The sequence below is a fragment of the Podarcis gaigeae genome (genome assembly GCF_964106915.1).
Source record: "Podarcis gaigeae genome assembly, chromosome: Z".
NCBI classification, from domain to species: domain Eukaryota; kingdom Metazoa; phylum Chordata; class Lepidosauria; order Squamata; family Lacertidae; genus Podarcis; species Podarcis gaigeae.
This window is the reverse complement of record NC_139691.1, coordinates 1,876,873-1,903,098: the sequence shown is the minus strand read 5'-3', so window position 1 is coordinate 1,903,098 and position 26,226 is coordinate 1,876,873. Positions and strand designations below refer to the sequence as shown.

At 47.8% G+C, this 26,226-nt stretch overlaps 1 protein-coding gene and 1 long non-coding RNA gene across 13 annotated transcripts in view; one reads left to right on the top strand and one right to left on the bottom strand.

The window, feature by feature from the left end:
- Window positions 1–21,952, bottom strand: part of STRBP (spermatid perinuclear RNA binding protein) — a 123,614-nt gene extending 101,662 nt beyond the window's left edge. For 5 of the 12 annotated variants that reach the window (XM_083721747.1, XM_083721751.1, XM_083721737.1 and 2 more), the window contains exon 1: window positions 21,481–21,586. The gene's annotated coding sequence lies outside the window, so the exon portion shown is untranslated. Of the gene's footprint in view, window positions 1–21,055; window positions 21,109–21,480; window positions 21,605–21,860 lie in introns of those variants that run through there. The other 7 variants (XM_083721740.1, XM_083721749.1, XM_083721742.1 and 4 more) reach the window with 7 other exon arrangements.
- Window positions 21,953–23,153: 1,201 nt separating this feature from the next.
- LOC310836562 lies at window positions 23,154–25,562 on the top strand. The gene is made up of 2 exons (XR_014560149.1): window positions 23,154–24,886; window positions 24,920–25,562. It is a non-coding gene; the product is annotated as an uncharacterized lncRNA (long non-coding RNA).
- The last annotated feature ends 664 nt before the right edge of the window (window positions 25,563–26,226 follow it).

Genomic DNA, 26,226 nt, shown 5'->3' with positions numbered 1-26,226 from the left:
AGGAAGGAGAGAAAAGTGGAAAGCAAGAATCACAACATCAAGGCAGCAATGTCAATTTTAAAATAGCCACAGAACACCTATTGTTTGACAGTTCCTGGTTCTGAAGCTGCCCTTTCAACCCTACCTAAGCACAAAAGATTGCCAACATCAGATTTGCAGATACGGCTGGAGCGCAGAAGTCTCTGGAAACGGAAGTGAAAGGGGGGGGGACACACAACAAAATGTGTGGCAGAAAAGCCTTGGAATTCCTCATCCAGGTAGACAGGCAGGGCTAAGCCTAAGCCTTTTTTCTGCTCGGGTCTAAGGAGAAGATGGTGCCACTCCTATTCATTTCAGAAACAGAAGCTGACTGGACTACCAGTTTAATGTTACTTTGAGAGGATGCTATAACTCCCCAAGGAGAAATGAGGTGACAGCGCTTGGAACTTGTCAGTTTAGAGAAAGGTGGGTAAGAGGTGCCACGAAGGAAGCGTGAAATGATGCATGGAACGTGGATAGAGAAGGTTTTCTTCCTCTTGTGTAACACTAGAACTTGTGGACATGGAAGGAACCTGAATGTTGGAGGATTCAGGGCAGACAAAAGAAAGTACAGTGGTACCTCTGGTTGCGAATGGGATCTGTTCCAGAGGCCCATTCGCAACATGAGCAGAACACAACCTGTGTCTGCGCGTTGCGATTTGCTGCTTCTGCGCATGACGTCATTTTGAGCGTCTGCACATGTGCGAGCGGCGAAACCCGGAAGTACCCCATTCCGGTACTTCTGGGTCGCCGCGGGACGCAACCTGAAAACACTCAACCTGAAGCAAACATAACATGAGGTATGACTGTACTTCTTCATGCAGCACACAATGGCTACCGGCCACAGTGGCTGCGCTCTGTCTCCACAGCCAGAGGAGGTAAAGCTTCTGAACCACAGTGACTGGAAGCCAAAGGACAGAGAGTGGCCCTTGAGCTCAGGCCCATTGGGGGCATCTAGTTGGCCACTGTGAGAACAGCATGCTGGACTACATGGGCCACTGTCCCGATTCAACAGGTTCTTCTTATGCTCAACACTGGTAACCAGGACAGTATCCTCTGCAGTACCCAAGTACACAATATACAGAGCTGTATCTCCAACACTGCTATTGCTCTGGGCCCCTAGCATCTACTGCCGGGCAACATCAGTTTTTCAACACTGTAATTTGTCACCAGCTAAACATCGGGTGGGACGCGGGTGGCGCTCTGGGTAAAACCTCAGTGCCTAGGACTTGCTGATCGTATGGTCGGCGGTTCGAATCCCCGCGGCAGGGTGAGCTCCTGTCGTTCGGTCCCAGCTCCTGCCCACCTAGCAGTTCGAAAGCACGCCTAAGTGCAAGTAGATAAATAGGTACCGCTTTATAGCGGGAAGGTAAATGGCGTTTCCGTGCGCTGCGCTGGTGCTGGCTCGCCAGAGCAGCTTCGTCACGCTGGCCACGTGACCCGGAAGTGTCTCCGGACAGCACTGGCCCCCGGCCTCTTAAGTGAGATGGGCGCACAACCCTAGAGTTGGACACGAAAGCACGTCAAAGTGCAAGTAGATAAATAGGTACTGCTCCAGTGGGAAGATAAACGGTGTTTCCGTGCGCTGCTCTGGTTCGCCAGAAGCAGCTTAGTCATGCTGGCCACATGATCCGGAAGCTGTACGCCGGCTCCCTCAGCCAGTAAAGCGAGATGAGCGCCGCAACCCCAGAGTTGGCCACGACTGGACCTAACGGTCAGGGGTCCCTTTACCTTTAAACATCGCAATAGTGATAAATCACGATGTCTCAAATAAGGAGCAAGAAGGAAATAAGGTGAAGAGAAGCAGCCAAGATACATCACTACAGCCCTACAGTATTGGCCCCACACCTGGGGAACACCAAGGGAGAGGAGATCACAAGGCTGGGCAGACATGGCACCGCGCACACAAACAAGGTGTCCTGGACCACATAAAAGACTGCCCCTTGCCCAGGCGAGGCACAAGGTTGAAGCTGTCTCCACCAGTACCTGGTGTGCAGAGGCAAGAGGACGGAGCCCCGGCCCCAGGCCAAGAGACTCCAGGTTGAAGCTACTGTCACTTCCATCATCACCTGTGCCCAGTACGAGGAGGTAGGAGGAATGAGCACCGGCCCCGGCCCCACAGGGCACCAGGGTAAAGCTGCTATCGCTTCGCTGCCAGTGCCCGGTGCGAGGAGGGAGGGAGGAGCACTGGTCCCACAAGGCACTGGGGTGAAGCCACCACCAGCACCCTGTACAGGGAGAAAGGAGGCAGCCCACCTGCTTGGCCAGAGAATAATAATAATAATAATAATTTATTATTTATACCCCGCCCCATCTGGCTGAGTTTCCCCAGCCACTCTGGGCGGCTCCCAATCAGTGTTAAAAACAGTACAGCATTACATATTAAAAACTTCCCTGAACAGGGCTGCCTTAAGATGTCTTCTGAATGTCAGGTAATTCTTTATCTCTTTGACATCTGATGGGAGGGCGTTCCACAGGGCGGGCGCCACTACCGAGAAGGCCCTCTGTCTGGTTCCCTGTAGCCTCACTTCTCGCAATGAGGGAACCGCCAGAAGGCCCTCGGCGCTGGATCTCAGTGTCCGGGCTGAATGATGGGGGTGGAGACGCTCCTTCAGGTATACAGGACCGAGGCCGTTTAGGGCTTTAAAGGTCAGCACCAACACTTTGAATCGTGCTCGGAAACGTACTGGGAGCCAGTGCAGATCTCTCAGAACCGGTGTTATGTGGTCCCGGCGGCCACTCCCAGTCACCAGTCTAGCTGCCGCATTCTGGATTAATTGCAGTTTCCGGGTCACCTTCAAAGGTAGCCCCACGTAGAGCGCGTTGCAGTAGTCCAAGCGTGAGATAACCAGAGCATGCACCACTCTGGCGAGACAGTCCGCGGGGAGGTAGGGTCTTAGCCTGCGTACCAGGTGGAGCTGGTAAACAGCTGCCCTGGACACAGAGTTAACCTGCGCCTCCATGGACAGCTGTGAGTCCAAAATGACTCCCAGGCTGCGCACCTGGTCCTTCAGGGGCACAGTTACCCCATTCAGGACCAGGGAATCCTCCACACCTGCCCACCTCCTGTCCCCCAAAAACAGTACTTCTGTCTTGTCAGGATTCAACCTCAATCTGTTAGCCGCCATCCAACCTCCAACCGCCTCCAGGCACTCACACAGGACCTTCACCGCCTTCACTGGTTCTGATTTAAAGGAGAGGTAGAGCTGGGTGTCATCTGCATACTGATGAACACCCAGTCTAAACCCCCTGATGATCTCTCCCAGTGGCTTCATATAGATATTAAAAAGCATGGGGGAGAGGACAGAACCCTGAGGCACCCCACAAGTGAGAGCCCAGGGGTCTGAACACTCACCCCCCACCACCACTTTCTGGACACGGCCCAGGAGGAAGGAGCGGAACCACTGTATGACAGTGCCCCCAGCTCCCAGCCCCTCTAGACGGTCCAGAAGGATGTTATGGTCGATGGTGTCAAAGGCCGCTGAGAGATCCAGCAGAACTAGGAAACAGCTCTCACCTTTGTCCCTAGCCCGCCGGAGATCATCAACCAGCGCGACCAAGGCAGTTTCAGTCCCATGGTGAGGCCTGAATCCCGATTGGAAGGGATCCAAATGGTCCGTTTCCTCCAGGCGTGCTTGGAGTTGTTCAGCAACCACCCGCTCAATCACCTTGCCCAAGAATGGCAGATTTGAGACTGGGCGATAGTTGGCCAAATTGGCCGGGTCTAAAGATGTTTTTTTAAGAAGCGGTTTAATGACCGCCTCTTTCAGCGGGTCTGGGAAGGCTCCCTCACAGAGGGAAGCATTCACCACCCCGCAAAGCCCATCGCCCAGCCCTTCCCGGCTCGCTTTTATCAGCCAGGATGGGCAAGGATCAAGGAGACAGGTGGTCGGTTTCACTCGTCCAAGCAGCCTGTCCACATCCTCGGAGGTAACAGATTGGAACTGATCCCATATAACAGGACCAGACTCTAGCACTCTCCCGCCCTGGCCCTGCTCCCACTGTGGAGTCTACCTCCTTCTGAATCTGAGCGATTTTATCTGCAAAAAACTTTGCAAAAGCATTGCAGGAGATCTTGGGGTCCCTACCAGGCCCCGGTGGTACAGGTGGTTCCGATAAACTGCGAACCACCTGAAAAAGTCTCCTGCTGCTGTTTTCTGCAGATGCAATGGAGGCGGCGAAGAAGACCCTCTTCGCCGTCGCCATTGCCACTTGGTAGGCTCGACATTGAGCTCTAACCCGTGTCCGGTCTGATTCAGAATGAGTTTTCTGCCACCGGCGCTCTAGCCGTCTCAACGATTGTTTCATCACCCTCAGCTCCGGGGAAAACCACAGGGCTGTCCGGGCTCCATGCAATCGGAGAGGGCGCTTCGGAGCCAGACAGTCAATAGCCCTGGTTAACTCCGCATTCCAGCGTGCCACCAGGGAATCAGCTGAAAGGCCATCAACTTGGGATAAAGCATCCCCTACCACTCTCTGGAAGCCAATTGGATCCATTAAGTGGCGGGGGCGGACCATCCGAATCGGTCCCACCTCCCTGCGGAGGGGAAGGGTTGCGGAGAAGTCCAGTTGCACCAGGAAGTGATCTGACCATGGCACTTCTTTTGTTTCGCTTTTAGTTAATGTCAGATCACCAACATCCGTAGAGGTAAACACCAAGTCTAAGGCATGTCCGTGGCTATGAGTTGGGCCAGACTTATTCAGGGACAGCCCCATGGAGGCCATGCTTTCCACGAAGTCCCGAGCGGCCCCTTGTAAGGTCGTGTCGGCATGGATGTTAAAATCCCCCAGGACAACCAAGCTAGGTGTCTCCAGGAGCATATCCGCCACGACCTGAAGCAGCTCGGGCAAGGAATCCTTGGTGCAGCGGGGAGGTCGGTACACCAGTAGGAATCCTGTACTGCCCCTATTGCCCAACTTCCAGAACATGCACTCAGAAAACTGGGTCTTCCCAATAGGACGCCTGGTGTAGACTAATGACTTCCTAAAAATCACTGCAACCCCCCCTCCCCGCCCACATGACCTGGGTTGCTGTGCATAAGAGAAACCTGGTGGGCAAGCAGCGGCAAGGACAGGCCCATCTGCTTCATCCAACCAGGTCTCTGTCACACATGCCAGGTCAAATCCTCCATCCACCATCAGGTCGTGGATGGCAGTGGTTTTATTCATCATTGACCTGGCATTGCACAGCAACACTTTCAGGTCATGTGGGTTTCCCTTGCTGATTACTGTATCCTTCCGGTCAGGACCAGACCTGGAGGCAGGGATAGTCCTCAAACAACGACTAAACCTGCCTCCTCGGTAATGACATGGTCTGGTCTTAGCATAACTCCTCCTCCTGCCCGTGATCACTGAGATCGGGTGTCCCAATACATCTCCCCCTGTGGAACCTGCCCCACCCAATCTATTGGCTGAGGCCCACTCCCAGGCAGCCATGACCCTTCCCCTTAAAAGGCAAAATACAAACTATATAATAATTTAACAGAATAATAATAATAATAAAACAAAACAGAACAAAACAGAGAAGGAAGTAAGGTGCTGGCTGGCTGCCAAGCCTCATTTGCAATGTACCACCAGGTGAAAAATCAGGTAAGTGCCATCGCGATCTGGCCTTCCAACTGGTCCTGGATGATGTATTGATACATCACCCAGGCCTACTGCTGCCTGAGGCAGCTTTTCCTCCACCTGACAATAGGGCTTGTTTCACTATTGAGACTTGATGCTCAGGAGAGCTGTTGCTTTAGGCCTTGCCTGAGAGCTTCCTAGAACAGTATTTCCCAACCTGTGGGTTGCAAAGCCTCTGGCAAGTGGGTCAAATAAGCACAAAATAATTATTGTTTATAACCCTTACAACTTTTTGATTTGTGATTTGATTTAGCCTATTATATTGCTATGTTGGCATTTGCAACTGAATGTTAGCAAGGTGTCTTACATTCCCATAAACAAAACTGTGAATGATTTTGTAAGTACAGTACTATAAATACTTCAACCAATTCCACATTACTAGGGAATTTTTGCTTCGGTCCCTCGAGTAATGATAACGATAGAAGCTAACTTACTGGTAAAATGCAAGCTGTCAAAGACCTAAGATCCAAAATTCATGTTAAATCAATGGATCACTATACTGAGTAAGTTTGTATGTGTGGGTCGCCATACCAAAAAGGTTGGGGACCATTGTCCCAGAGGTACCTAGCAGGCTACTATTGAAAAATGTGTTCTCCTAGATGAACTATCGGCTATTCTTAAGTCTTTACAAAGGGCAAGAGAAATTGCCAGATCTGTCCTCTTATCAGTAGTTCTTGTTCATGTTAGCCAAGACTTTAAGTTGCATTTTTAGAGGCAGGATACTTCTAAATGTTAGGTGCTGGAAACAAACTTTCATGGTCAAGCTGCGCATGATGATGATGATGATGATGATGAAACACTGGCTGGCCATTGTTAGCTGTTAGTGGGGTAGATAACCTGTTGCCCCACAGGCACTGATATATCACAATCCCTGACCATTGGTTATGTTGGCTGAGGCTGCTGCAAGCTGGAAATCCGACAACGTTTGGATGGATATGAGAGTCTCAGCCCTGGACCACGTGGTCTGGTCCAAAAAGGCTGTTCTTGCGTTCCTAACAAGTACAGTGGTACCTCGGGTTAAGTACTTAATTCGTTCCAGAGGTCCATTCTTAACCTGAAACTGTTCTTAACGTGAAGCACCGCTTTAGCTAATGGGGCCTCCCGCTGCTGCTGCTCCGCCACTGCACGATTTCTGTTCTCACCCTGAAGCAAAGTTCTTAACCTGAAACACTATTTCTGGGTTAGCAGAGTCTGTAACCTGAAGCGTATGTAACCTGAAGCGTGTGTAACACGAGGTACCATTGTACTCAATAAATGACCTCATAAAGCCCTTTTGGTGAAAACCAGGCCTAAGCTCTCTTAAATGATATTTAGAAATCACACAAACAGCAGCGAAAACCTCACTATGGAAAAACAAACTTTATAGTTAGGAGTGTCATGTGTTTTCTTCCATCTATCCACCTCCAAAAAAAAAAATTACACAATTTAATATAAATGTTTCTTCCGCACAAAATGACACATTGGAGAGAAAAGCCACTGTAATGAGCAGCCCTGAGCCTTCCTGACATATAAACCTCAAAACGGATGAATTAGTGCCTAGTAAAACAGCATATAATTTACATTTTGTTATGTCAATCACTGGAAGCAACCAAAGGCTCTTTATGACTAAGCAAGCCAAAACCACAACATGCAAGAACGGCTCTAAATCATCCCCCACAGAGAGAGAGAGAGAGAGAGAGAGAGAGAGAGAGAGAGAGAAGTCAACAAGGAGGAGGAAGGGAATCTCCCAAAAGGAATGAGAGGGTCTTGGAGTGATCTCCCTCCCTGGGAATTCCACACCGGCAGCTCAGGCCCATTATTTTTCCTGACAAGTCACTAAAGATGAACATACCACAAATAGCCATAAATTAATGAACTGGTTGTACCACAATTTCCAGCTTATGAGCACAAGCAATTAAATACAACTGGGCAACGCGGCAGCTGGATGGTTTTGGCAACTCCCAGCTCTGCCCAATACACTGCTGGAATAAGGATAGGAATTCCGGCTTGACCAAGAATATCAACAGAAGCCAAAACGCCAGTACCACTGCCAAGAGCCACGGTGTAAGGACTTGACCCCAGGCTGATGTGAATGGACAGGGAATGCGTTTCTGCTGGTAGTTGACCACTTCTTTGCTGTTGGCTATGATCCTGAGGACACAGGGTTTGCCTGAGAGTAGGAGGAGCACAGGCGAAGCAAAGACTAGCATATCCATGGGATGGAGAGACTCTCTTATGAGGAAAGGTTGCAGAATTTGGGACTCTTTTGTGACTAAGCAGCAACATTATAGAAGCTTATAAAACTATGCATGGCATGCAGAAAGTGGGCAGAGAAATGTTTTACTCCCTCTCTCATAACACTGGAACTTATGCACATCCAATGAAGATGAATGTTGGAAGAGTTAGGACAGATAAAAGGAAATACTTATTCTCACAGCACATAGTTAAACTATGGAATTCCTTCCCACAAGAAGCAGTGGTGGCCATCAACCTAGGTCAAGGTCAAGGGACCCCTGACCATTAGGTCCAGTTGTCACCGACTCTGGGGTTGCGGTGCTCATCTCACTTTACTGGCTGAGGGAGCCGGCGTGCAGCTTCCGAGTCATGTGGCCAGCATGACTAAGCCGCTTCTGGCAAACCAGAGCAGCAGACGGAAATGCTGTTTACCTTCCCGCTGGAACGGTACCTATTTATCTACTTGCACTTGGATGTGCTTTCGAACTGCTAGGTTGGCAGGAGCAGGGACTGAGCAACGGGAACTCACCCCATCACGGGGATTCGAACCGCCAACCTTCTGATCGGCAAGTCCTTGGCTCTGTGGTTTAACCCACAGCGCCACCCGCATCCTGGCCATCAACCTAGATTGCTTTAAAAGAGGATTGGACAAATTCAGAGAGGGCTATTGGTGGCTACTAGCCATGATGGCTATGCTCTGCCTCCATCGTTGGGAGGCAGCCATGCTTCTGAACACCAGATGCTGGAAACCACAGGAGACAAGAATCCTAATTGTGCTTGAATCCTATTTACTGGTTTCCCCTTGGACATCTGGTTGGCCCTTCTGAGAAAAGATGCTGGGCCACTGGGGTCTTTGGCCTGATCCATCTTGCAGCCTCCTGGCCAGAAACAGTTAGCTAGAGTGCCCTTTTCTAATGCCACCACCCTCCTAAACGCAAGGAGGGATTGGAGGCCCACTATGCTTTCTTCTCAGCATGGGAAGGAGGAGGAGGAGGAACAGCAGTAGACATCTCCCTGCCCGCTGCAAAAAAAGTGGCAGCATGAGCCATACAGAAGCAAAGTCCATTCCAGTCAAAGGAGAAGAAAGCGCTGACTGGGCTGGGGGAGGGGAGGCAAGGTAGGCTTGGAGTTTTCATTTATGCACTGCAGCATTTGTTTGGGAAGTTTTATTTTGCTTCATTTTAAATCAAGTTTGTCATGTGCTTCAAACTACAGATGAGGTAGTGTATAAATGTTTTAAAGTTTTGATAAAAAGGAAGCATACACATGTGAACACACATTGCAGTAAACTGGCAGCATTAGAAATTTGCTAGGTGCATTTTCCACCTGGCTATCAACCACTTGCAACCAAGTGAAGATGCCTGTGTGACAGGATGGGGCCCAATGTCTCCACTATCCGGAGGTGCATGCCTGGGGATCCTTGGATCTTGTCTGTTTTCACACATTAACAAGACATCCTTGCAGACTTCTATCCATGATATTTTATCTGCACTATCAAAACAAATTTCAGGAACCAAAAATTCCTATCGAATAATATGACTTCCAAACCATTTTGCCCCAAAATAGCAACTAGACCTTCCATTTTGGTGACTGTAACCCTGGTTTATGGAGCCATTTGGCCCCTAGCTTATGTATCTGAGTTTCTAATATTGTTCCCATGACTGAAAAGCCATTTCATATTCCTAAGCATCTATATAGTCCAGTAATAATAAACACAACAACACTTAACACTTACCTTAGGGATGGGTAACCTCCAGCCACCTCCAGCCTCCCCATTTAGTCTGCAAGGAGGTTTTCCTCAGGTTGTAACCACCTGACATCAGGTGTGACACAGGTAGAGATGGGGCCACAGAAAGCACGACTGAACTCCCTGCATATCAACTGATGCACAGAAAGTTCAATTCTGCATAGGGAGTATTCAGCCCCTACTTTGACAGTTGGGTGGCACAAACCACATGGGGTCATGTCAGATGAGTGGCAGGTGGGTGGTCCGACCTAGCTGTCAAAGTTGGCCTACAAAGGGGGAGATACAGGTCTGGCCCACTGGGCTGAAAGGGAACCCCATTCCTGAGTTACGTAGTGAGCTAGTGTGGCACAGTGGCAAGGAGTCCAAGGTACAAATGTCCCCTGTTCAAACTTCATCTCTGCTATTAATTCAACAGGTGGCCTTAGGCAAGTCACTCTCTTCCCCCAGCCTCAGCCCTCCCATTTGCAATATAAGGAGGGACAGTAATACTACTACTACTACTACTACTACTAATAATAATAATAATAATAATAATAAAGTATTGTAATTAGGTAGTGCATGTGAAATGTTCTGAAAATATGAAAGTCTCAGGCAAGTATCATTTAGCAAATGACATTTAGAATGTTTATAGCACTTTACTGAATGCAGTAACTCTTACAACAGTCCTCTAAGGTAGACCAGTATTGTTATTCTACACACTACAAGGGAGAAATGAAGAGGGAGAAGTAGGAGAATGTGCTTTAGCTTAAGGTGTCTTAGGGATTTCACAGCAGAAGAGAAATTCATACCAGAGCCATGCTAACCTGCTAGATTTCCATCCAGTAGCAGAATAGGTGGAATATACTTTAATATGACATGGACCCTCAAAATTTGTCAGGTTCACTGGAGAACAGAATCCGAACACAATAATACATAACTTTACGGGAGCAAAATGGTTGACTCTGCAGTGTGGGAGTAAAGGGACCCCAGGAATGCTGCTTGAGTCAGAACTCTATGGGGCATGGACCCTGAATCTTCTTCCAAGTCTCCCAAGAGCTTCTCTGTGTGAAATGAATTCAGGAGAAATTCAATGGAGGTGGTCTTGGTTACTGGGTAGTACAGTGGTACCTTGGGTTACATACGCTTCAGGTTACAGACTCCGCTAACCCAGAAATTGTGCTTCAGGTTAAGAACTTTGCTTCAGGATGAGAACAGAAATCATGCTCCGGCAGCGCGGCAACAGCAGGAGGCCCCATTAGCTAAAGTGGTGTTTCAGGTTAAGAACAGTTTCAGGTTAAGAATGGACCTCCGGAACGAATTAAGTACTTAACCCGAGGTACCACTGTATATTGATTTGGGGGAAATAATTTAAGCCGACTGAGTAGAGTTTATTTGGGGGTGATGGATGGGGGCAATCGTAGGGGAATTGATTTGGACATTCATTGCGGCAAATCAACTGAAAAGTGGGAGTACAGTGGTACCTCTGGTTACAAACTTAATTCGTTCCGGAGGTCCGTTCTTAACCTGAAACCGTTCTTAACCTGAGGTACCACTTTAGCTAATGGGGCCTCCCGCTACCGCTGTGCCATTTCTGTTCTCATCTTGGGGCAAAGTTCTTAACCCGAGGTACTACTTCCGGGTTAGCAGAGTCTGTAACCTGAGGTGTTTGTAACCTGAGGTGTCTGTAACCCAAGGCACCACTGTAATCTGAAGAGGGGTGCAAATTAGCATAATTTACCTGGTCTCGGTTTGAAATTTTGTAGGCTTGACTTCTGTGGCATTTAAAGTCAACACCTGCATCTATACAAATAAATCAGCATTTTTGCAAATGTGGACCCAAATCTTTAAAGTACATATTAACATCACTGAGCTACCCATTATACTGGTTCCTTTCCAAATATTAACCAGCCTATGAAGGCAAGAGCATGGGGAGCCAACAGTCAGGTCAGTTGGCCTTCTAATCTTCTCTTTGCAAGAACCCTTGCAGAGGCAGCTCAAGATTCAGACAGCTTGGGAGGGGCGGGGGGGGGGAGAGAGATGTCTGCAGGAAAAGTGCCGCTGCCCATAAGCCGTGCTAAGTACCTTACCAGATGCCCTGTTAAGGCTCAGCAGCATCTCAGGTGACTTTGCCTCTGGCCTAAGGAATGGAGTTTGGTAGCAAAGGTTGGCATGATCTCTTATTCTCTCTGCATCCCCTTTCTTTCGTTCTCTCTCTCTCTCTCTCTCTCTCTCTCTCTCTCCCTCCTTCCTCTCCACCACCTCCAGAAAGCCAAGTCTCCAAAGCACAGTTGGTTCTACAGCTGTGTGGAAAAAATGTGTGGGTGCTTTTTTAAAGCATTATTTCTATAAAAAGAATTTAAGTTTTCAAATCTTGCCTAAGGCAACAGGCACACTCACCAAAAATAAAGGTAGAAAAGGGGGAAGAAAGCAACAGCAACGCCCACCTGGTTAATTTTTTCTGTAAAGTCTAATGATCCATTTTTTTTTAGCGAGGAAGGGAAGGGAAGGCTTCTAAGCACCCAGTGAAGGGCATATTGAGAAAGGTACAAAGGGCCAAGAATCAAGTGGAAATGTTTAAACCACATCATTTTTATTACGGAGCGGGGGAATGAGGCACTGTTTCCATTAAAAGATGCAAAGCTCTCCAAAATGCAACCGTGGTTGAGACCACTCAGTGGTAGTATTTTAAGCAAGTGTAAACCCACACCCACCTCTTTGCCTGTCAGCATTTCAGGCATTTAAATGCCCTTATCTGAGCATCCAGGAAGGTCTTTATTTAGCCTCCTCACCAGCAGGGAAAGGCTCTACACACACTAAGCCAGCAGGACACCCTGTGGTCCCAGTGGTACTGGGGGAGGGGCATATGGGAGGGAAACCAACTATGGCATATGGGTAGCAAACACCTAAATTGCATACAGCAGGTTTTAAACCTTTTGGGGTCCATGGCTTCCTTGACCAACTACCGGTACATGCCTTCTGGGGCACCCCTGTGGGGCTCAGGAGCCCAGTTACGCCCCCCACTTGCTTGCAGAGCTGGCAGCCTGCCACCCTTTTTCGAACACCCTCTCCTCTCCCCTCTCCCTGGGGGTCCTCCGGGCAACTGCTTCTGCTGTCTAGGTCTCTGAGCTGCCCCTTCCCAACCCCAAAGAGAGGCACCATTCACCTGGAGAGTTTATAGTCAGGGCTGCTGCAACAAACAGCCACACCAGTCTTTGGGAGGCAGACATGCAAGAGGGCATCAGAGGAGGGAGGGAAGGAAGGAAAGAGGGACAGAGGCCAGTGTTGCCGACAGCACCACTGACCATCCTTCAAGGCACCCCAGGGGGCCACGACACACTGGTTGAAAAGCATCTTTCTTTCAAGCTGAACTTTTTGTGTAGTTCTGCCATGTCACCCTGACCAGCAACATTTTGTTCACAGGAAGGTACCGGTAACTTTTGAGCCTATAGTAGGAAATGGTTTCCAACTTCTAGAAACGAACTTGGAAACAGCAAGAAGCATTTAGGCATCACCTTGCAGAGGAAAGGAACATAAGTGTCAAGATTTCTTAACACAGGGTGCCCGGGTACCTCAAAAGTTTTTGCTGCCCAGACCATGAGTCATCCTCCCTGGAGACAAAGCAGCGGGGAGTTTTGCTGAGACATTCATTTGTAAGACACAAACCTGAACCCAGGACTCATTAATCCCACCCTATGAGTAGAAACAATTCTTCTCCTTGCTCAAATACTGCTGCACCAAGAACCCATCTGCAAGTTCGCTTCCCCGCTCCTCCACATGCAGCTGCTGGGTGACCTTGGGCCAGTCACACTTCTCTGAAGTCTCTCAGCCCCACTCACCTCACTGAGTGTTTCTTGGGGGGGAGGAAGGGAAAGGAGATTGTTAGCCGCTTTGAGACTCCTTCGGGTAGTGATAAAGGGGGGTATCAAATCCAAACTCTTCTTCTTCTTCTCCTTCTCCTTCTCCTTCTTCTTGAGGCAAGGGCTTATCAAACCTGTAGGAAGCTACCTTGCACCAAGAATCAGATCATCAGTCCACCTAGCTTAGAAAAGTCTATACCAGCCTTTCTCAACCTGGGGCCCTCTAGAACAGGTTAGTCTACAATTCCCATCATCCCTAGCTATTGGTTATGCTGGCTGAGGCTGATAGGAATTGTAGTCCAAAACTTCAGGAGGGTACCTGGCTATTTCTCAGCCTCACAAGCAGTTATCAGGGATTAAACTTTGAACTTCTTTGCATGCAAAGCAAAGCTACAGCCCTTCCACATGAAGTCCCATGTACATAGGTTATGCCATATAAATACATGAAACACGCACTACAATGTGGATGCCTGCTCTCGTTATTCTTCAAGCCAATACAGGCATCTCTCCCCCCCCCCAGCTATAGAATAAAGTTCAGAGAGAACAAGCATCCTGCTTACAAATATTTGTTTTGTTAGGAAGAAGAGGAAGAAGAAGAAGAAGAAGAAGAAGAAGAAGAAGAAGAAGAAGAAGAAGAAGAAGAAAATGCTTGGCAAAGCCCCTCCCGGAGCAGTGATGTGGGAGGGTGGATCAGCCCACACCCAAGATTGGCCACTTAATAATAATAATAATAATAATATTTTTTTATTTATACCCCGCCCTCCCCAGCCAAGGCCGGGCTCAGAGCGGCTTACAAGCAATAATAAAAACAAGATGAATGATTACAACTTAAAAACAAAAATAAAATACAACTTTAAAATAATGGAACATTAAAATATTAAAATGTAGCCTCATCGCAGGAGGAGAAGGAAAAGAAAGAAAGGGGGGGGGAGAGAGGGGGGGGAGGGAATCAAATTGGCTCCAAGCCAAAGGCCAGGCGGAACAACTCTGTCTTACAGGCCCTGCGGAAAGAAATCAGATCCTGCAGGGCCCTAGTCTCATGAGGCAGAGCGTTCCACCAGGCCGGAGCCAGAGTTGAAAAGGCCCTGGCTCTGGTTGAAGCCAATCTAACTTCTTTAGGGCCTGGGACTTCTAGGGTGTTATTATTTATGGACCTTGAGGCTCTCCGTGGGGCATACCAGGAGAGGCGGTCCCGGAGGTACGAGGGTCCTAGGCCGTGAAGGGCTTGAAAGGTCAAAAGCAGCACCTTAAATCTGACCCTGTATTCCACCGGGAGCCAGTGCAGCTTGAAAAGCACTGGGTGAATATGCTCCCATGGCAGAGACCCCGTGAGGAGCCTCGCTGCAGCATTCTGTACCCGCTGGAGTTTCTGGGACAGCTTCAAGGGCAGCCCCGCATAGAGCGAATTACAGTAGTCGAGCCATCAGCCTTAAGAGGGCCATTAGCTGTATACCTCCTCCAAATGGTGGTTGTCAGAGCTCCAGCCCTGACTACACAACATTTGTATCTCACCTTTCAAGAAAAAGTTTATTGGGGGTGATGGTTTTCTTTTAGACAGACAGCAATTAAACCTATCTTCATTTAAGTTTGTCACAACTTGTGTTGCTATATAGTCGCATCACATTCCAGTCAATGGATCAAGGAAGGTCTAAGCTCTGTTCACCTCTACATAGTTCCATCCTTATTTCAGACGTCGTGATATATTGAAATGTTTAGCTGGTGATATACATTGGACGCTCAGGTTGCAAACGTGATCCGTGCGGGATGCACGTTCGCAACCCGCATCTGTGCATGCGCGGGTTGCAATTTGGCGCTTCTGTGCATGCGCAACTGCCGAAACCCGGAAGTAACCCGTTCTGGTACTTCTGGGTTTTGTAACCCCCCAAAAAAAACAACCTGAAGCAGCTGTAACCCAAGGTATGACTGTATTGTGAGGTTGAAAACCAGGTATCGTCCAGCCCTAATTATGGCCCATTCCTGAGCTTCTGAGGAAATATGACCACCCGCTGTTAAGAGACAGAAACTGGCAACTATTATCATGGAACTGTATATTTCAAAGGGACCCCAAGGGTCATCTAATCCAACCTCCTGCAATGCATGACAGATGCTTTTAAAACTACAGTGGCAGACTAGATGGACATTCCTGCTTGTAGGCAATTATTAGCTGCAGACAAACACCACTGCTGCAGAGAAAGGTGGAGGAGTTATGCCAATGAAAATGGGCGAAAAGAAGCAAGGACTTCAAATGGCAGGGAGAGAGGCTCTGGAGGGACGTGACCCCTTTGAGTGGGCACAAAAATCATTAGGTACCCAGAGCAAGCAAGGTTTCACATGTTAGCCAGACCTTCACTCTCTAGTCAGAAGAGAATGAGGCACATTTTGATGCCGGCCAGTGAGCAATTCTGTGCAGCTTGCAAAATCTACATCAACAGAAGCCATTTCAGTCAAAGATACCAGAGCTGCTACCTTGTACGCAAGGATCAACTGCAATGAGGCAGGTGCTATAGACAGCCATCAAACACCATCCCACATCCATCTCTTATCCTTTCATGCTGGCAAAAAGCCAGGAGGTCCCAATGGTTACAGTAGCCCTTCTGAGGACACACATAGGAACTGGATATCTCACTGCATGGAAAAAGGCCCCGTGGTGTTATTGCTGGAATATTGTTATTTTTCCCTTAAAAAAGGAACATAGGATCCATTTAGAAAGCCTCTGCATATCTTTTCTTAAAAAAAAAAAGAATACAATTCCAAGGTGAAGGCTGTTCTGTCCAAATCATGCAGCTTCACCCATTCTCATCGACATCTCTCCCTTTGTATCCAGCAGGTCCCCAAACCAAAAAACTCCATCTTGTCCTTTGCATCCCTCTTAAAGAGACATGACTCCTACCTTGAAAGTCACCAGGTGGTGTGAGCAGCCATTTCTACAGCACCACAAATTTCTAAAGATTCACACACACACAAAACAACAACAACAACACCCCCCAAAAAAATCCTGATTGCATTGCCTCCTTTTAAGCTCTTGGCAATTGCTCTCATTTTGCAGGAGGAAACTTTTTTTTTTAAATCAATTTTCAAACCAGATATTTTTTCTCAGTTTGTTCCATTCCACTCAGCCCTGCCAATCTCCCAAACGCTAATCAGAAAACATGCCTGAAAACTCTGTGGAAGGCCACTGCAGCGCACACAGTCTCAGATCTTGACAGAACAGTTCAATGTTCAAATCCAAAGTTCAATGCCTCTTAGCTGAACTCACTCCAAGTCCTGTTGTGACGATAAGATGGGAGAACAGCCCACACACTATGTATATCACTCTGTGCTCCATGCTGGAGAAAGCATTTGCAGGGATAGCCAACATGGTACCCTCTGAACTATAACTCCCAACTAACATGGATTAAGCTAGAAAATGATGGGACTTGCAGTTCAGAACAGCTGTGGCCGGGCACCATGTGGCTACACTACGCAATCTAAGTAATAATGACTATTCCACCCAAATCCACTCCTAAAGCACACAGAATGCCCTTCAGCTGTACCCTCTTGCTAACGATATAATCCTAAGCACACTTACTTGAATGCAAATGCTGTTGCAGTGGTACCTAGGGTTAAGTACTTAATTCGTTCCGGAGGTCCGTTCTTAACCTGAAACTGTTCTTAACCTGAAGCACCACTTTAGCTAATGGGGCCTCCCACTGCCGCTATGCCGCCGGAGCACGATTTCTGTTCTCATCCTGAAGCAAAGTTATTAACCTGAAGCACTATATCTGGGTTAGCGGAGTCTGTAACCTGAAGTATCTGTAACCTAAAGCGAATGTAACCTGAGGCACCACTGTACAAACAGTAAAGATGGTTGTCTGCTCCTTGCTCATTTTGTTAGGTATGCTTATAATGTACACTTAGGGGTTAATTTTGAGCGGGACTTTCCCTGGAACCTGTTTTCCTCAGCCCACTCCCGTCCTGAGGAATACGTGATGAAATTCAGTGTGTCTGCTCTGCATGCAGAATGTTTCAGGTTCAATCCCTGAAGTCTCTGTATGAGGTGGGAATGTTTCCTGTCTGAAACTCTGGAGTATAACCAATTCTGAGCTAGATGGATCAAGGTGGAGTCTAAGGTGACAATCCTGTATTCCTATACGCACAAAGTACATTTTCCTCCTAAGTGAAGGACCACAAACCCATCTAGACTTCTGAGATTATGGGGCAGTGCTTCCAGGTCAGAGGAGGCAATTTCAAGGCAGGTTTCAGAAATTTCCAAGTGTTTTAAAGAATGCAATAATTAGGTTTTGGAAAATTAAGCAAGCACCAGGGGATTGGTATTTTTTTTATTTATATATATTTTATATAACACAGATAAAGGCCTACAGAAAGGATAGCATTTTAAAGAACCTTTTCAATATGAATGAAATTTAATTATTATTAATGAAATTAATAGTTTTCATCTATTGAAGAAAACAAACATAAATTGTCTTCTCTGGAGTAGCAGTAATGTGTGTTAATTTAAAAGAGAACTTGCATAAGTTACCATATTGTTGATCTCTGACAAGATAATGAACATTTAAAAATAAAATAAAACAAATAGGTTTGTTGGGAATGAGATTTAGTAGCAACAGAACATCTGCATAATGTTGCCCCAACATTTAAGTATTTTGCTATCCAGAGGAAGGTCACATGAAATTAATGGTGGGATCAAAAACAGTGCCTATAGATACCAATTGTTCAAGCATACCCAAAATATATTGAGTCATGATTTCTCGCTGATGGACAGCCCCTAACTTGGTTATAGCACAGAACTGTAAACATCCCAAAATTCCATTGAACCAAGATTGAGCAAATAAGATGTGGCAGTCAGCACAACTGAAAATGCAATCCTTGTGCCAGCTGTCCTGCACACACCTTTGCACCAGCCATTCATGGCCTAGAATGTTTTGCAAAGCTTCACTTCTGGGTTAGCCAGAGGACATTTTTACATACCAACTGACAACTGACATAAGATTACTAGACATCGGGCCATGTAATGATAAAACTACAGGATTAACGAATTTCACTGACCCAGATAGTCACTAACGAAGATATTAACAGAATCAGAAACACTAGAGCAGTGGTAGGCAACCTAGGGGCCAGATCCGGCCGAATCACCTTCTAAATCTGGCCCACGGACGATCCGGGAATCAGCATGTTTTTACACGAGTAGAATGTGTGCTTTTATTTCAAATGCATCTCTGGGTTATTTGCGGGGCATAGGAATGCGTTCATTTTTTTGTTCAAGGCCCCCCCCCCCATGGTCTGAGGGATGGTGGACCGGCCCCCTGCTGAAAAAGGTTGCTGACCCCTGCACTAGAGGTTAGCATGGTCACCAGTTAGATGGCAAATGTAAATGGAGTTTTGGTTTTGCGGGCAGATGAGAGCCAGTGGAGGGAGGGGAGGGACAGCAGGCAGAAATGCTGCATATCAGGAGGTTAGTAGAAAAATTCATGTGCTTTCTGTTCTATTTAAACATACCATCTTCTACAGATGTTGCTCCTCCTCCCTTTCCACATTCCTCCCCAACATCAAATCTGGGGTTTAATCATTAATAATCAGGAGACAGTAAAGTTCAGAGAGAGAGAGAATAAGGGCAAGGGGGAAGAGAAGCAAACGCAAAGCGTGAACATTTGCAATTAAGAACTGCATACAGACAGAACTGGTGCTCAGGCAGAGCACGGAGTGTTCAGAAGCCACCAGGAAGTGCAGTTGCTTCATTTTTGGAAAAATCAGGTCAGCCTGAGAGACAATCTGATGCGCCATGCCAGCTGCATGAATTTCGATGGCTACGGATAAGAGAGGGAGCAAGGTGAAGCAAAGGAATATGCCTGCTTAAACATTATGCGTGCACACACTCATTCTTGCTCTCTTTAAAATTAAAACTCCTCAAAAAACCAAGCACCTGAGGAAAATCAGGGCCCCATCTCTCATTTGTTATTACCACTGGTAATAACAGTGTGGCACATTCATCACCACACTAAAGGAAAGCACATCTAACCCCAGTTGTGTACAAGGAATTGGACAGTTCACTTTCACCACAGCTGACAGCTGTCAATACTTCACAAAGTCAGCACCAACCCTGTCTCTTGTCCCCACAAACAGCCTGGAACAGACATTAAGACAACCATTCTAGCAGTGAACTGCCCTACAAAACTCTTTCAAGCCACGGGATTCTCCTTAGCAGACAATGTCCACAACACAAGCAGAACAGACAATAGCCAAAACGTTTTTTACAGAAAACCCTCCAAAACAGAAGCAATATAGGAATGACTAGAAGTTATAATGCTGGATGTAAACTTGCAAGTCATACTGGAATCTTCCTCATGCTGGATGCTGGGAACCCGGGTTAAGAAAAATAAATAAGAGAAACACATAGCAATTATCTTCAAGTTTGTGTCCAAATGAAAAAGAAGAACACATGATATGCTTCTATCACACTTACAGGACACTGGTTCTGAGGAAGAGTCCTGTGTTACTTACAAAGTTTGCACACATCATCACACCAGTGAAATTCATTCAGAATCCATCCCCAGTTCCACATTCACAATAGCTTAAAATGATTACATGATATGAAAAGGAAGCAATATTCAAAGATTATTAGCATCCCCACTTGAGCTGTAAACATGGATTCAAAAGACAGGTGGGGAATCCAGCCTTTTACTACCCTCACTGTAAATCCAACAATGTGGGGTTAAGGAGTAAACAATCTTATTACTTGTGTACGTGCCGGTGGGCTTCCTGTCTTTCTCATGGCACACTATGAATCAGAGAACCCAGGAGCAACCAATTCCATCCAAAACATTGGTTGCTATATCCCAAAAATGCTGCCCAGTGCCTCTTACCTTCCTCACATCACTGTTGCTCCTGAGCTTCACACTCACCCTCCCATCAGCCTACGTTTGCTAGATACCTGAAAGTCTCCACCCAGTTCTGCATTATCTCAGGGTACACCCCCAGCACCCTATTCCCCAAAGCCACCACTGCCAGCCTTGCTTGTACCCGCCCAGTCGAACCTCTCTCCTTTCCTGCACCCAAACTGCACCAGGTACCCCTTAATCTGTGGAGCACCCCCAGCTTTCTCACACTAGTGTCCACTAGCTTATATGGTCAGCTGTCCAACACTCAGTGGCCCCTTCAAAGTCTGAAACTTAAGCTTCCCTACCTGACATCCATGGGCGCTGATTACAGTACTCCCTTCTCTACAACACTTCATCCAGTGCTTCACAACCCAGCGGGGCAACCCACTGCAAAAACACCACCCTCGGCAGGACTTATTCCTGCTATTGCTCCAAGGGGGCACCCAGGATCCCGCAACCCCACTCCCACCTGGCAGCCGCGCTAAACCCCGACCAGACCCCGTCATAGCTGTCAACGTTTCCCTTTTTTTAAGGGAAATTCCCTTATTCCGAATAGGATTCCTCGGAAGAAAAGGGAAAAGTTGACAGCTATGGACCCCGTGCACGCAGATACCACCTCCTCCTACGATCCAACCCGCATCCCCCAGGGCTTGTTCTTGACCCCGGAGCCCCTTTATTGCGGCGGCTGTAGCTGCTCCTCTTCCAGCCTCCACAACTCCACACCTTGCTGTCCCACGCACCAATATGACCCCGCTACAGCAGCAGCCTCTCTTCCCACGGACCCCTACCATCACCATCAAGGGGGAGCCCACTCCCACTGCTTCGCACAGCAGGATCCTATGCAAATTTACTTGGAAGCGAACCCGCACAGCGTCCAGTGCGGGGGGGGGGCGCACTCGGTAGCAAGGGTGCATGTGTCAGGATCGGAGATTCGGAGCTCTCAGCGGGGACGCCTGTGCTGCCGGGGCCATATGGCCCTCCTTCCCCAGCTGCACCCCCTCCCCAGCCCCCCGAAGGATGGAGCCCCATTTTCCCCTCGATTTCCACTGCACCGCCCCTTTTCCATCTTGCACGTTGCACCCCCCGCCACCGCCTCCAGACCCTTTGCATGCTCCGCGCTGCATCCCCCCACCACGTTATCCCCAGGGTGGGGGGGGGTCCTTACCCGCCTCCACACAGTCCCCCCGGCCCGGCTCGGTCCGGCTCTTGCAAGCTCCGCAGCAGGCAGCGTTCGGGGGCTCCAGGGCCACGTGACAGCGCCCAGCGCCCCCATAGGCTGGGCCCGGACCAGGGCTGCCGGGCAACGGTGAGCCCGCCCTCTTTCCCACCCTCCCTCTTTCCCTGCACCTGAGAAAGGACGAGTGCGCGAGGCAGAGCCGCCTTACGCCGGCAGCGCAGCCCGCCACGCAAGTGGCGTAGCGCGGCGTTCCCCGAGTCCCTGCGCAACAGCGGCACGGCCAACGGAATTGGCGTAAGATGCCCGCCGATGTTTTTTCTACCTGTGACGTCGCCCCCCCCTCCGCCCCCGTTACGCACATTACGCACCCCGGCTCTTCTATCTCCCGTTCCGCGCAAAGTGCGTAAGTCTCCGCTTTCGGCGTCCCAGTTGCTGTACCTGAGGGGTTAGCGCGTGCGCAGAGCTGAGCAAAATGCGTAATGCTTTGGCTAGAATACGGAGCGCCTCCTCCCCTCGGGGGCTTAACCAGAAAGGGGCGGGGCTTATGGTCTTTTAAAAATATAGAGGGGGCTGATTATAGTGCGGTTGGGTAAGGTAAAGTAAAAAGGCGTTAGGCAGGTGCGGAAAGAAGAGGGTTTGGGAGAGAAACGGGGAGAAATAAGTGAGAGGAGGGCCCGGAGGCGGGTGAGGTAAAAAGTGGAGGAGAAAGATAGCATGATGGAATATAAATATAAAACTGCGAATTAATTAGGGACGAAGGTTGAGGTTAAAAAAAGAGGAAAGGAGTGAGAGAGCCAAAAGATGCTGCTGAGGGAGAAAGGACTGAAGCGGGGAGGGAAGCTTAGGTAAAAAGCCAAAGGGAGGAATGGAGTTCGGCGAAGGTCGGCGTGAGGGGAAAGGCAGGCTGAGGTAAAGAAGCGCAAAAAGTGTGGAAATGGGAGGCGTCGCCGCGTGAGGCGGGAGAGGCCGGTCCATGAGGCGGGAAGGCGAGGCAAGGTCAGCCTTTGGCGAGGGGAGGATGAAGTGGGAAAGGAGCAGCACGCGGCGATGAGGATGGGCGGCGGCGGCGGCGGCGGCGGGGGGGGGGTTAGAAATGAAATAAGGGGGAGCAAGTTAGTGGGTATAAGCGATGGCGGGCTTGAAAAGGGAACGCGAGCCGAGGGGGTTTCGAAGGAGGCGGCGTCTGGCTGCTGGAGTGGGAAAGAGCGGAGGCGGGAAGGAGAGGCTGCCGCCCCTGGAGCTGGGCAAACGCGGGGGGAGACACGGTCTGAGAGAGAGAAGTGGGGGAAATATACAAGATACCTGCACTGCATTGTCAGACGGAAAGCGACACACCCTCAGGTGCTCTCATTGAGACATACACTGCCCAGGGGCAATGAAGAACTGAAATGGCCCTGAGTAAGGCTGCTTCCTATGTTCATAGCTGTCAACTTTCAGATTTGAAAATAAGGGATCAGCAGCCTCGAAAATAAGGGACCAGAAGCCTCACCCGTCCCAGGGACAGTCTACGGGATCAGTGGCATAGCTTGGGGGGTGCAGGGGGGCCGGCCGCACCGGGCGCAACATCTGGGGGTTAGGGTTAGGGGGCGCAAATCCACGGGTTAGGGGGTGCAAATTACTTGCCTTGCCCCGGGTGCTGACAACTCACGCTACGCCACTGTGCGGGATATCTAACAATCCGGGATAGCAGCGGGATACAGCGCTGGAATAAGGGAATTTCCCGCCAAAAAAAGGGAAGGTTGACAGCTATGCCGATGTTCTCCAGCTCCTTGAGCATCTGCATGCTAATATACATTTCCTGAATACTTGGTTCATATGCTGATAAAGTCCTCCTTTTATATTGGGGATGTGGTTAGGGACTAAAACGTCAAACTCAGGTCACAAGGGAGAAACGTGGAAGGCATGCTTAGCAAATCCACACTGTGATCAACTCCCGTCTGGAGCTTAGTTGTTAACTTTTCCCTTTTTTAAAGGGAAATTCCCTTACTCCAAATAGGATTCCTCACAAGAAAAGGGGAAAGTTGACAGCTATGGTCTGACCAATGTCCCCACTGTGGAAGGACGTGTGGATCCAGAATTGGCCTCCACAGTCACTTACGGACTCATTGTTAAAACCGTGTTTATGGAAGACAATCTTACTTGGCTACGAGTGATCGCCAAAGAAGCAGAATAGCTTAGCAATCCAATTCAAAGTGAAAAAATAATGCCAATGGCTAATAAACAAGCCCTGTAGTCTGTAGATAATAGAATCCTAAGTGTGTCTCATTGTAAAATAGAGTAACTAGCCCACCTCCTAAGCTGTTTATGGATGACACCAAACTTTACTGAGATTTGCAGAATGAAGCCATATTCTGTTCCAGACAGGTGAAGTGGCAGAGGGGAGATAAAGGCACATTGCTTGATAGCAGCCCTGAGATAAGAGTTAAAATGTACAGACAGGTTGCTAAAAGAAGCCGGTTGCTTTAAGGGGCTGGGCTTTGAGGACCAGCATAATTAATCCCTTTACCCCATCTATGATGCTCTTATCAACCAACTGCCCAAGAGTTTCAAAGAGGATTAACAAACACCTTTTAATACTTGCTTTGTGAACAACTCTGGGGGTTTTTCTCTCTGACAGCTGCTTATTTTCTGTTCCATGCCTCATCTCCCTACTCATGTGTAGGCCTCTGCTCATAAACAGGCTGCAGCTGCTACTATTAGCTGAGCAAGTGCTCCAGAGCTTGCAGTCTTCTGGGCAACCATTGTTTGGACAGATGCTTTTAAAATGCAGCCTCTCTGGGGCAGGGCCATTGTTCCTTCAGTGGTTCACCTGAGGCAGCCTCCTTCCTACTCACCCTCCCACCCATCATAGACCTATTCCTGTGACCTCAGCACTCCTGGGTCAAGCCAGAAGCATACATCTAAAAACTTGGTTTTCTTTCAACAGTATTCTCTTATACTTTTCTATGCATCCTAGCAGAGTAGAACTGCATAAATTAATGTACCTAATATAGCCAAGCCCATCATTTTCTACTCTGAGTAGGAGTAGTAATGCAAATATAAACTATTACCATACAGAGAGGTGAAGTAGGTTGCCTGTTGGACCAGAATGACAAAACTTCTGAACCTTGACTTTCCATTTCCCTAGAGTGGCAATACCTTCTTTGGTATTTATAACTAATACGATGAAACAGTAACAGGAAGAGAGAGGCAGGTAAACGCTGGATCACATGTGTTAAGACAGGACAGAACTGATGCTACAAAGGTCTGCAGCCACCAAATTCCTTTAGAAATGATGTATTCAAAAGTTTTAAAATCAGGACAGTTTCCTGCACCTGTAATTCGTATGTGAAACCCTCACAGACTGAATTGTTTCCTTTCAGGAAAGGTGTATTAACCAAAGGTCTGGTGCTTAGTAGGCTAGCACCTATACCTATCTTGAATACAGAAGTTTCCCAGGTTCACAGCCTGGCACCTCCATGTGGGACGGAGGAAGTCCCCTATCTGAAAACATGGAGAGCCACTGCAGTATGCTTCATGGTTGAGATCCCAGCTTGCCCGGTGTTTGAAATATATTATAAGAAGTGGGGAGATATGATCCTACCTAAAAACTGGGGCTTTTGACCAAATGATTATTACACCAAAGATACTACCCCTTAGTCATCAGTGCCTCAGTTACCATGAGTACTGCTTGCACTAACTGCACATCAAATGTGCCTGGGAGTGCATGCCCCCCCCAAAAGCCCCTCTTGAGAATTGCTTGCTAAGAATTAGGCAACAAGATTGAGATCAGTTGTGCAATTGATCACTAATCTGCTTGCCAGAGGCAAAAAGCAAATGCTTTTGGGAGGGAAGCCAGGAGACAAACTACCCCCCCACACACACACGTCCAGCAAACTACACACATTGTCACAGATAAAAGTTGTATGCTCTGATCATAGGCTTCCTTTGTGCATACTGGAGAAGAGGACAAGCAGGGTAGGATATGAGTGACTCTTTCCAGACTAATTATTTACAAAGCTAATTAAGATAAATGTTTTAAAATGTATTTTTAAAAGTTTTGAAAAATACATTGAATTTTGCATAGCTCACTGTCGACATCTAGTGTCACATTTGTATATTGCACTTTACAACACATTTAAAATATTTTATTTGCATCTGTATAGCTGAGTCCATAGAATGGCTCCTGAGCTGTCCGTTCTTGAGCATAGCATAAAATGGGGTTTTCTTGCCTTATTTTCACAAGATGAACCTTTGGTATGAATTTTTGTTTGCAATGGTTTGACCCCTTTCCATTTTAACAGTACAAATTCTACAAACACCTTCCATATTGCCTCCTACATATTTCCCATCTTACCTTAATGGCACATGTTAATTTATTGTTAATAGCTACAGGTGAAACTTGAAAAATTAGAATATCATGGAAAAGTTCCTTAATTTCAGTAATTCAACTTAAAAGGTGAAACTAATATATGAGATAATCGTGACATGCTAAGCGAGATATGTCAAGCCTTGATTTATCATTGTGATGATCATGGCGTACAGCTGATGAAAACCCCCAATTAACAATCTTAGAAAATTAGAATATTCAAGGAAATCAGCACAACAAGGATTGCAAATCGAGCAATCGAAAAAAAAGGACCTCTGAGAAGTAGAAACACATCTCGCTTTGCATGTCATTAGTCGATCTCATATATTAGTTTCACCTTTTAAGTTGAATTCCTGAAATAAATGAACTTTTCCACGATATTCTAA